The sequence below is a fragment of the Cryptomeria japonica genome, chromosome 2, assembly GCF_030272615.1.
Source record: "Cryptomeria japonica chromosome 2, Sugi_1.0, whole genome shotgun sequence".
Lineage (NCBI taxonomy): Eukaryota > Viridiplantae > Streptophyta > Pinopsida > Cupressales > Cupressaceae > Cryptomeria > Cryptomeria japonica.
The window spans coordinates 107,235,485-107,248,798 of NC_081406.1; the positions used below are offsets into that span (position 1 = coordinate 107,235,485).

Sequence of the window (13,314 nt, forward strand, 5' to 3'; positions counted from 1 at the left end):
ATATACTCAATAGTATGACATCTACAAATATACATAAATATTTCATCAAATCTGAAAGTTTTATGAAAGAAAACAAAAGTTAGATGAAAAATAATTGCATATAAAATCAAATAAATGATGTGTAAGAGATACATTTTTAAAAATTAATTCATGGTCTTCCATAACAATCATCAATTGAAAAATTTAATAGCATCTTAGTATGTTTTTAATTGAAATTAGTTTATGTTTCACATGAGACACAATAGATTTAGATGAAATAGATATAGATTCATATAAGTTTTGGATGTTTTTGGACTTGTAAATTGTAAATTTGAAGTTTGAAATCAAAATTATAATATGTTGCTTTGACAAAAGCAAAAAAAAAAATGAGATTGCAATCTCGACAAAATCAAAAATATAAGTTCAAAACTAATATCTACACAAAAATAAAATTTTAATATACCATATTTTAGATATTATTTTATTGAAAAAACAATAATATGTCTTCTAATGCACTAATTGAATGGTACTCTCTAACTGAATATAACTTTCTATCCGCATTCTAAGAGAGTAACGACATTTGTTGATAGACGCATATATGCATACTCAAAGCTAATTAATGCAACAAGGTAACTGCCATAAATATTATTATTATTATTATTATAATAATTTTTAAAGGTCATGCCTTACTACCAAATACTTAACAAGAGGAAATATCCATGGGAAGATGGATCATGGACCTGGTTACAGTTACCTCAAAAAACAAAAAGAGTTAGTTGAGTTCTGTCATTTTCATTCCTCTGCCTCTGTAACCTTTAACTGCTTGCACGAAAACAAACGCGGGCATTTCAACTCCATCTTAACCACACTCGCAGAAGAGTTGTCGTCTAGCCATTCTTCAACAGCATTGATCTTCGATATAAGAGCTTCGGCCACATCACCCTCCATAAACCCTTCTCTCCTCGCTTTCATCGCCCACTCTTTCTCATATTCCACACGTAAAATTCCAGAGCGTTTTTCGCAATACGCTTTCCCCTCGCTTCTTCGTCCTCCCTGCGAAACTTTTCTGCATCACTTATCATTTTCTCTATCTCCTGAATGCTCACTCTACCACTTCCCTTGTCGTCTGCTGAAACGTTTAGAATTCCATCAGCGTTGATTTCAAAGCAAACTTTAATACTTGGTACTCTAGCCGGAGGAGGGGGAATCCCTGTCAATTTAAATTTTCCTACGTCCTCCTTGTTGAGCACGGCTGCCTGAAGCGCAGCTTCATAGGCTACTGCTTCCTCCGGATTTATAGCTCTGCACAGCTCCTTTCCATCGAAGAAATCTCCAACCAATTCCTGCACCTTTGGTATTCGTGAGGAACCCCCTACCAATACAATATCGTCAATTTGGCCCTTACTCAACTTGGCATCTTCCACGCATTTCTTCACAATTTCAATGCAATTCTCAAATAAATCCAGGTTGAGCTCTTCAAACTTTGCTCTTGTGATCTTCAAGGAAAAATCATGTCCTCCGTAGAGACTGTCGATATGAATTTGAAGGTGGGCAGAGACAGAAGAAAAACAGAAACCAAGAGATTTTCTACAGCACACAGAACATTACAATTCATTGCCCTTGCAGAAACAATTTACATGAGCCTCTTAAATAGAGGTCTTTCGAATTATCTAGAATGAGAAACAGTAAACAACGTGAAAATCAATGGGCGGTGAAGAGTCGGTGGCAAGTCGGTAATAAAGTCAACAACATTACTGCAGGAAAGTTCCATATTAAATAGTGCAGTTGGAAGAAGCTTCTCTTCGGTGGGAGAAATTAATGTCTTCCAACACTCCCCCCTAATTTCTACCACTAATTACATTAATATTTACAATATTCAAATTTTCTCTTAAATATTCAAATTGATCTTGTGCTAATGCTTTTGTGAATATATCAACGAGTTGCTCCTTTGATCTACAATGTTGTAGAATGATTTCTCCATTGTTGATCAATTCTCGAATGAAGTGATACCTAGTATCAATGTGCTTTGTCCTCTTGTGAAAAACATGATTCTTTGATAGTGCAATGGTGGACTTGTTGTCACAATAGATTGTAGTAGACTCCTTTTGCTCATGCTTTAGATCCTTCAAGACTCTTCGCATCCATACTGCTTGACATGCCGCTGATGTACCTACCACATACTCCGCTTCTGCTGATGAAATTGTCACGATTGGCTGCTTCTTTGATGCCCATGCCACAATACCTATTCCAAGATGAAATGCATATCCAGATGTACTCTTTCGATCATCTATATTTCCTGCAAAATCACTATCAGTATATCCAATCAATTGAAAATCATTTGTGATGGAATACAATATTCCATAATCCAGGGTTCCTGCAATATATCTCAATATTCTTTTTCCTGCTTGCCAATGTGAATTTTTGGGTGAGTCCATAAATCTAGAAATTAGATTGACTCCATACATTATATCCGGCCTAGTTGCTGTCAAATACATCAAACTGCCAACCAATTTTCTGAATATAGTTGTGTCAAAATCCATCTCATTATCTTCTCTGCTAAGTTTTATGCCTGTTGCTATAGGAGAAGAAACTAGACTACAATTTATCATTCTGAACCTTCTCAAAACATCTTTTGCATATTTACTTTGACAAATGAAAATGCCCTTATCATTTTGAGTGACTTCAATACCAAGAAAATATTTCATCAAACCCAAGTCTGTCATCTCAAATTCTTTCTTCATTTCAAATTTAAACACGTCAATAGAAAGATTGCCTGTAAAGATCAAATCATCAACATACAAGCAAACAATCAAAATCTGACCTTGTTCATTGACCTTGATGTAAAGTGTGGGCTCACTAGTGCATCTATTGAATCCATTCTTCAACATGTATGAATCTATCCTGCTATACCAAGCTCTTGGTGCTTGCTTCAATCCATAGAGTGCCTTCTTCAACTTGTAAACCTTGCCTTCATATCCTTTTATCTCATATCCTGGTGGTTGCTGCACATATACTTCTTCTTCCAAATATCCATTCAAAAAGGCTGATTTAACATCCATTTGATAAACCTGCCAATTGTTTTGAGCTGCAATAGCTAGTACCATTCTAACAGTATCAAGTCTTGCTACAAGTGCAAATGTTTCATTATAATCAACCCCATATTCTTGTGCAAACCCCTTAGCTACCAATCTTGCCTTATGTTTGTCAATTTCTCCATTTGCTTTATACTTAGTTTTATAAACCCATTTCACACCTATGCATTCTTTGTCTTTAGGCAAATCAACTAATTTCCATGTATTATTTTTCTCAATAGATTCCATTTCATCATTCATTGCATTAATCCAATGTTCATCCTTAATTGCATCTTCAAAATATATAGGATCTTGAGCAAATAAAGCAAAGTTTGATTGCAAATCTATCTTATCTCCTTGATCATAAATTTCTTGCAAACTTTTAGTCTTCTTACTTCTAAGCCTTGGTCTCAATGATGCAAGTGTAGGATTTGAGTCATTACTTACTTGTGGACTTGATGAATCTCCTTGCTCAACTTGCCTTTGTGAGTTATCTCCTTGTGTATTTATTGATGGAGTTCCTCCTTGTTCATTTGATTGATCTTCTTGGTCTTCTTGATCTTTTCCTTCTTGTTCATTGTATGGCATTGTCGTAGCACCTGTAATTGTATTGTCTATACTTCCATTCCAAGATTCTTCTTCTTTGAACACAACATCTCTACTTACAATGACCTTTTTGGTTATAGGATTAAACAACTTATATGCCTTAGAATATTCATCATAACCAATAAAAATGCATTTTTCACTCTTATCATCCAACTTACTTCTTGTTTCCTTAGGCACATGTGCATATGCAATACAACCAAATACTCTAAAATGAGAAACACTATGATGCTTACCACTCCATGCCTGTTGTGGAATCATGTCTGTCACAATCTTTGTTGGACTTCTGTTCAAAATATAAACCGCACAAGCAACTGCTTCAGCCCAATACTCATTAGGTAGATTCTTACCTTTTAACATGCTCCTTGCCATCTCCATTATTGTTCGATTCTTCCTTTCTGCGACACCATTCTGCTGAGGTGTGTAACTTGTAGTGAATTGCTTCTTTATTCCATGATACCTGCAATAATCCAAAAATTCATTTGACTTGTATTCTCCTCCTCTATCTGATCTCAATACCTTGATGGATAAACCACTCTATTTTTCAACCAATGCCTTGAACTCCTTGAATTTGCCAAATGTCTCAGATTTATATTTGAGAAAATAAACCCATGTTTTTCTACTAAAATCATCAATGAATGTTAGAAAATAAATGCTCCCCCCTAATGATGGTGTTTTCATTGGACCACATAAATCTGTATGCACAATTTCTAAAGGTGCCCAAGCTCTGTAAGTCATTTCTTTTGAAAACTTTTGCCTATGTTGCTTAGCCAAAATACAACTTTCACATGAACTCAATGGTGCTTCAATAGGGGGTAAACCTCTTACCATATCCTTTGCAACAAACATAATCCTTTGAAATTTAGATGACCATACCTCAAATGCCATTTCCATGCTTGATCTTGATTTGATGCCTTGAAACTTACTCCCATCTCCTCCATCATTTCACTCTTCATGCGAAGTGGGAACATTTTGTTGTTTGTCATTTCAACCTTTGCAATCACCATGTTACTAGGAGAAATATCAAATATAGTGCAAACATTATTTTCAAAAGCAACTCTATAACCTTTTTGAATAAGTTGTCCCACACTTATGAGATTATGCTTCAAACCAGGTACAAAATAAACATCAGGAATAGTTTTCTTACCAAGCTTTGTTATCACCTTAATTGCACCTTTTCCCATGACTTCAACAATGTTATCATTGCCCAATTTAATTTCTGATTTAACTGAAGTATCCAAATTCTCAAACAAATATTTATTTCCAGTCATATGATTACTACACCCACTATCTAGAAACCAAATATTACTTGAATTTTCTTGAGCTACATGACATGTAATAAACAATGTCTCAGAACTACTCTCAGAAAAATTTGCATTTTGCTTTCCCATATCTGCTTGTTTCTTTCGACATTCATTTGCCAAGTGACCATACTTCTTACAATAATAACATTGAACATTTGTTTTGTCATACCTTTGTGATGCCTGATTGTTATTGCGGCCCCTTGGAATGAAATTTTGATTTCTCCTTCCTCCTGGATCTGGACTCTTTCTTTCTTCTCTTTGGTAACTATATCTTCCTCTTCCTCTTCCTCTGAATCCTGGATTTCCTCTTCCTCTGCCTCTGCCAAATGTCATTTGTGTTTTGAATGCATTCTCTAATGAGCTATTGTCATTCCTATTCCACCTGTCTTCAAAATTTTTTAAAGAACCAACCAACTCATCTATAGAATATGTAGTCAAATCTTTAGATTCTTCAATTACCACAACAATTGCATCAAATTTTTTAGGCAAACTTCTTAAAACCTTTTCTACAACCTTTTGATCTATTAAGTCATCACCATTCTGCCTTATTTGATTAATCAAATTTGTAACACGATATGTAAATTGATCTACTGATTCAGAATCCTTCATTTGCAAATTTTCAAATTCTCTTCTAAGTGCTTGTAGTTTGGCAATTTTTACCTTACTAGTACCTTGATATGTCGTCTCTAGGATGTCCCATGCTTGCTTGGCTGTAGTGGTTGGTTTAATCCTTCCAACAACCGAATCATCCAATGCTTGCCCGATTATCTGCAAAGCCCTTCTATCCTTTTGCCTATTTTCTTCAAGCTTTTTCTTATCATCTGGACTCAAGGTAGACTCATTTTGTGGTTCAATATAACCATTTATAACTATATCTGATAACTCACATGAATTGAATGTCAACTTCATTCTAAAAGCCCAATTATCATAATTTTTACTAGAAAATATTGGAATTAAAGGTTGAAAGTTACCAGATGCCATATTGACCAAAAAAAAAATTACTCCAAACTCTAACAGTATACTTAATGCCTTAATCAACCAATTCCTTATAATCCAAACATCATCAAAACAAACTCCTTTTGAAACACCTAGGGCCACAGTCTCAATATAATGCCACAAACCCTATTTAATGCCATGAATAGGAACATACCAATACGATGTCAAAAAACCATAGTGGATGAATCTGGAATAGTGACACCTTAATACTTTGCGAATTCAATCAAGTAAAATATGGCCTGCGTGCCCTCAACAATAATCTCCTGCAATCTGGCTTTGCCGTTAAAATAAAAACTGTGCTCAATAGTCTCCTTGACACAGCTTGACTGAGATCTTCTTATGGCTGCAAACACTTGCTTTCACTGCAGCTTCTACGATGGCCTTCTCCTCTCTGACTAATTCGATGACAACTCAATCTGCCTTTGCAATCTGCATAAACACAACAATCTACCAATTTTTATTTGCCTGAGCTCTGATACCACATGAAGGTGGGCAGAGACAGAAGAAAAACAGAAACCAAGAGATTTTCTACAGCACACAGAACATTACAATTCATTGCCCTTGCAGAAACAATTTACATGAGCCTCTTAAATAGAGGTCTTTCGAATTATCTAGAATGAGAAACAGTAAACAACGTGAAAATCAATGGGCGGTGAAGAGTCGTTGGCAAGTCGGTAATAAAGTCAACAACATTACTGCAGGAAAGTTCCATATTAAATAGTGCAGTTGGAAGAAGCTTCTCTTCGGTGGGAGAAATTAATGTCTTCCAACAGAATTGCAGTCTCTACTACGAAAGTCAGATTTTTCTTTGCCCTCTTGCATTCTGAACGCAGTAGTCGAAGAGCTTTTGCACTCACACATAAATCTGTTCTGTACTTCTTCTTGAACTTTTGGGCACAATAGGCGAGCATCCTATTGTCAAAATCTTCACCTCCCAAATGCGCCTCTCCCCCAACTGCTTTCACCTCAAATTTGCCTTTATGAAATACAAGAATAGAAACATCAAAAGTACCTCCACCAAGGTCAAACACCAGAATGTGTTTCTTCTCCTCTTTAGTGCTACCAAAGCCATAAGCTATGGCTGCAGCGGTTGGCTCATTGATAATCTGCATAACATTTAGGCCGGCCATTCGGCCAGCATCTCTAGTCATCTTCCTCTGGGATTCACTGAAGTAGGCAGGCACAGTAATGACTGCATTTTCCACCTCACTTTCTAGATACTGTTCAGCTATAGTTTTCATTTTCATTAAGACCATAGAAGAGATTTCCTCTGGCGCAAATAGCTTCACCTCACCCTGGCAACTCACTTCGACCATTGGCTTGTCATTTTTCTGTGAAACAACTCTGAAAGGCCACAGTTTCATGTCGGCCTGCACAGAAGAATCTTTAAATCGCCTTCCAACAAGTCTTTTCACATCGAAGACAGTGTTAAGAGGATTAGTAGACATTTGAAGTTTGGCAGCGTCTCCGACAAGTTTCTCATTGGCTGTGAAAGCAACCATAGAAGGAGTAGTTCTGTTACCGTGGTCATTAAAAATGATTTCAACTCTTTCATTCCGCCATACTCCCACACAGCTATAAGTTCTTCCCAGATCAATGCCTATGGCTTTCTCTTTTTCCTTCCCTTCCATTTGGGGCACACACTTCTATTTCTGCTAGTTGAAACTTCTCTACAACAGAAGTTATCTCTATATCAATTGAGATCCCTCTTTTAACTTTCAGAATATGAGTGAATATGTCAATCTGAAACTCGCAATATAAATGTTGATAAGCCAGTCTAGTAAGTTCCTTAGAATTGAGATAAGAATAAAGCACTCATAACCCGCACGTACAAGATAAGAATAAACTATTTGAGTAATCATTATTGTAAACTACATCTGAGATCTCTAACATGTAATCAAATCGTTAATGTGATTTCCCAAGATTTAGATGTCATAAATATACACGGAACTTTGAAACGTGAATGACTACCAGCACATCGTCTTGGTACTGCAAATAAATTGAATACAAATTCCAGAATGATACATAATGTGGGCACATCTATCTTTTGGGACCTCAATACTCATCGTCTATTTTTTTTGAAATTACATACATAGAAAAGCTGTGTGATAGCTCTCACATGCGAAATTCCATTCCAGATCTTCATGAGATTTATAAACATGGAAAATCTCGTATGAAATAGTAGTTTTTTAAAAGAATTTGAAATATAATAATGCAAATGGTCATTAGAGTGACATTTTGGCTAAAAAAACTCGACTTTTCAGGGGATTTAGAATAGTTATTAGAGAAAAGAAGAGACACAAAACATCAAGTTCCTGTTAATATGTTTTAGATTGTTGTACAATTTTAGTGGAAGAAGCATTTGGCTTAAGCTTCTGTATAAGACAATGGTGTTGGACAGAGACAACGAATTTGATGTGTTATATAACATTTGACTTTCTATATGATTTGGTATTGCTTGTAATGTGCAAAAGCAACCTTTTACTTTTGAAGCTATTGATATACTTTGATGTATTATAGATATATTGTATTGGACAATGCTTTTCTTTGAAGGCGATTTGAAAAGATAAAAATATTTTATGAGCATTTGTACCATTTGAAACATATTATTTAACTAGGTAACCCAACGAGTATTGTTATGTATATGATTTTGATTTCAAGATTAACAATCCAAATAATCCATGAGGTTTAAATATGAAATCTATTCATATAAAGCAGGTTATGATATTTTACAAAATAATTTGAAAAACAAATATTTATTATAGAGATAATTGCTTCTAAATATGGGAGAAAAATGCACTAGTGAAAATATGAGTTAATGAGTGCATAAGGCTAATGAAGAGAAGCCAAAAACTTTACTAAAATCTCATTTTTATTCATAAAACATTTGTAACCAGAAAATGAATAGCTATAAAGTGATCAAATTAAGGATTAGGCTGAGTGCATAAGGATAATAAAGAGAAGCAAAATAAAATTTAAGATAAATAAAATATTTATAAGCTATTGTAAGTTTTAACCACTTTGACTAATTGTTTCTTTCAACATAAACCATATTTGAAAAGAAAATAAATTTTGTATTTATATTCACCTTTCCATTATTTTAGAGAAAATCTATAAATCATGACTTTACTTAGCAAATTATAAGAAGAGATATTAACAATCATATAATAGAGATGTCAAAAAAAAATCATTCTCGATTATTAGCAATCATATAATCCTATGTTTGAAGGGAATTAATGCTTGAAGCTAGAAGAATCTGACAAACAAATTGCAACAAGAGAATCCACCAAATTTAATCCACCATCTTTGCCACGGACTTCATTTTCTTTTTGCTTCTACAAGAAGGAAAGAAACATTCAATATGCAAAATTAAAGTCTATGGTCAAAAATTTGAAGATAATAATTATATTATTATAGTTTTTTAATTTTTTGAATGTCCGAAAATTTAAAAACTATTATATTTAAACTTATATAATTAGTTGTAAAAATGAATGGAAATATTAATTGGGGATCTGAGTTAGCCATTGAAATTATGATATACGAGTATCGGTTTTATAATAGAATTTTTTAGTTGGACATCAAGTGCATTTCTAATCTATGTAACAACAAACATTGATCATGCAACTAGAGAGTCAAAATATTATTGATACAGACTAGGAAGCTACAAGATGTATATTAGGGATCACAATCTCCTTATATCCTAATATTAAGGGCCTAACAAAGCCTATATTTCTCTACCTTACCCAGCATTTTGACTCTTCTATCCCACCACACAACCACTATGCTATGGTTTTAGGCAGAGGCATCCCAAACTTGCCCATTTAGTGATAGATGGAAGATGATCCTAGGGAAATGTATATCTATAAATTACAATAGAGAACAGTTATTAAAGAGCCAAAGCTTCTACCTTGATTTGAGGGCCTAACTTGGAACACCATTGCAACCTACAATTGAAAGAGCCCAAACTTTAAACGATGAAAGGACTGAGATGATGTACACTTGATGTTTTTCCTGTCACACAGAAGGCTTTCATATATAGAAGACATAAACGCAAAATCTCATTAAATAAGATTAAGCTGCAAAAGATAATAGTATCAGGTGCGTTGAATGCAAATTTGTATCACTGTATAAGGGCTGCTTGAGATAGGTTGATAAATTTGAAAACCAAAAGCCATGGTACTCCACCATATAAATGTGTTTGAAACTTTACTTCTGTAAATTTGAACAACACGACGCAGTTAAAATATCACAAGTTATTTTTCAAAATTGAAATGATAGGAGAAGCTTAGAAAATCTTTGAAGTTGATAAGTAGCTACTTAAAGTGGGGAAAACAAAGATATCAAACTAATTTATTTTCAACATTTTAAGAGAACTGATTGGAACACTCTTGAATAAATTGAATCATCTCAATCTTGAATTTCCATGTAAATCTGAGGTGTCTTAGAGAGATAAGTTACACCACGAACATTATGAAACTAAATAAATTCATTAATGCGAAAAACCATAGCATTTTGCCTTTGATTTAGTAATAACCAATTACTAATGATATAAGAGGAGAGATTGAATTCTAGTCTTATTTTTCTTTAATGCGCAAGTCCATGATAAACATGTTTATATAGATTCATAGAGTTCTTAAAATGTATTCCTCAAATATTAGGTTCCACATTTTTGTAAACTTGCAACTGACCAAACCTCTAGCATCCAACACACAAACAGTTTAATAGAGGACATAGAGCCTGAGGGATGTGTTAAAAAATACATATTATCAAGGAACTCTAGTTAATCATGAAAACATAAACATAATGGAACAAAGGTGAAAATGAAAACATTGTTGCAAGCTAAATGTAGTTCTATAAAATTAAGAAACGAAAAAATGCAAGTTGTAATTTTATTGGTGGTTTAAAGAAACTATGGATTTCAACTAGACATTTAAACTGGAAAAGTGGGATATAGAACAATAAGTCACAAATGTCTCTATTGGAGAAGTAGAGTAAGAAAATTTGCTCAAATTGCATGTTGGCATAATATCAGAAGCTACCTGAACAGTTTCCTCCGTGTAAAGTGGACCAAACCATGAGTCGAGTGTCAACTTGCCTTAATTTGGATGAGTTTAAGACAACCATGATTAGCTATAGTCCCTGGAACAATTGCTGGAAGTGTTGTAATCTGTCCATACAATTTACTGAAATTCCAGTTCGTTAAAGAGTCCATTGGAACAAACTCTTAAAATATAAGTAGCAAAAGGTCAATAATGCAAAAATTTTACAGACTCCCAAGAATAAGTTGACAACAAATCATCAAGAATCATTTTTGTAACAAAAATTACAAAGCGGTGCGTGGCGCATAGGTGCATGGTGTAATGGCACATTTATTGAATGTTTGGCAATAATTATTGAGTTGATCGTCGATGGACAAGTCCCACAGTAGACATTATGGTTTCTGTTGAGTTGGTCTTTGGTGTAATGGTATGACTATTGGATGTTCGTTCATAGATATCCAGTTCAAAACCCACATATTGTCCTATTGGTTGAGTTGGTTAGTTGCTTGAATATTTCAATGTATGGGAAATGAAGCCCCCATTTGTAGCCTCTGTAGTTAAACCCCAGATTTACCAGTAAAAGACACACCTTACAAAGCAAGAAAATATATACAACCTGAGAAAATGACCCTCATTTAACAGTGTGCTAAAACTAGCCCTCAATAATTCAGTAAACAATTTCACTAACGATCATTTTTTATTATTATTTAGTAAATTTTTCAAGTGACATGTCCTTTAAATTTAATTTCTACCTCATACTGATATAATTCACAGAATATGTTTTCAAACATGATGTAAACTAAACTCAGAAAATGTCTTCCAAAAAATGGCGTCACTCCTCTACTTGTATTCCATTTACGAATAGAAATCAAAAGTCGTTTCCAGTGAACAAGGCAATCAACACAAAAGGGAAAATATTACCTGACAACGAGATTGGTTATATAAAAAATGGAAGTAGTATTCTCCAAGACGAGTCTCACAGTGGCAAGTTCATCATTTTGTATTTTTCAAGGAGGAATAACCACAAAAGCATTGGCGCTATCCACATTACACGTTATAATAGATAACATTACTGCCAAGCTTGTACACCACACAAATAAATGATCAACATCTTTTGTTGAATTTAAGAGTTTTTCGACACCTCGGTGGCATTTGAGCAGAGCAGAGCTTCCTATAGAGAAGAATAGGGCAATAAAAAAGTTTAACTGAACATTAAAAATTAAAACCAACAGGTCGACAGATCTAAACAGTCACGACCATGCGAACACCTTGCTAGCAAAATTTATTACCAAAAAAGGAAGGCTTCTAAGAAAATTCTCCAAAAAAACTTAGATCTCTCATGCTTTAAAAAGGGAAAAACCCAGAAAAAGTTTAATGTTATTGACCAAGATGAAATAGTGGACGAAAGTAACAAAGTGGGTATTACTAAAAGATGTATAAAAAATGAAAACAGAATAAGGAGTCCTCAAATTCCTGAGAAAATTACAGTGCCTGAAAACTTGCATGAATTTGAAGATCTTTCAGATATATAGACATGGGATTCTTGGAATAAATACCTTAGTCCTTCTGAGAGATGTGATCTTCGTCTCATTTTGCCTCAAGGGCAAGAAACAATTGTATGATAAATTATTTGCTTGATGGTGAGATTCAGAGATTTCGGAAAATCCCTATTGTAGAGTGGGGGAAGGGTGTAAGGGAGAGGAAAGCTATGTTGAAATCTTTCAGAAAGAAGTTGCAGGTTTCTTAGTCACAATACTTCAAGAATCTTAGAGCTTATCACCACATGTATATAGATGGAGTACCTATCCATGGCCATGTAAGTCTAAAAATTTATCAAAGTCAGAGCATGAGAAAATAGAGCACTTTAGCTTGCAACCCTAGGCCCAATTCACCAAAGCTATAAGAGTAAAGTCATCGAAGCTTCAATTTAAAGTAATGTACGTTCCTCATAAAATTGAAACTCCCGTGACAAATTAAAAATTATCCTTCCCGACATAGAAAAGGATAAGAAAATCACAGAACTTAGAAGACCGAGCATCTCCTACAGTGCAAATTTTTTATGAAAGAAAAACAAAGAAAAAAAGAGACGGGATAACTTAGGAACAAAGAAAATTACCTGGCAGTGCGATTTCACGCCACACAATTAGCTATAAACCCCGATTTCAGGCAAATGCATTGATTGAAATTTGCAGATGATTGAAAGAAAATTTAAGTTTTAGATCTGAATTTTGTTGGGCTAATATCAACAAGGCGAAGGACTTAAGAAACATGGAGGGTTTACAGACAACAATGCAGAAAGCTTCAAGAAACGAACGATTCCAA

At 34.3% G+C, this 13,314-nt stretch overlaps 1 pseudogene; it reads right to left on the reverse strand.

Annotated features, from left to right (window-relative positions):
• Nucleotides 1-771: 771 nt before the first annotated feature.
• LOC131035171 (uncharacterized) lies at nucleotides 772-7,584 on the reverse strand (annotated as a pseudogene).
• Between the last annotated feature and the right edge of the window lie 5,730 nt (nucleotides 7,585-13,314).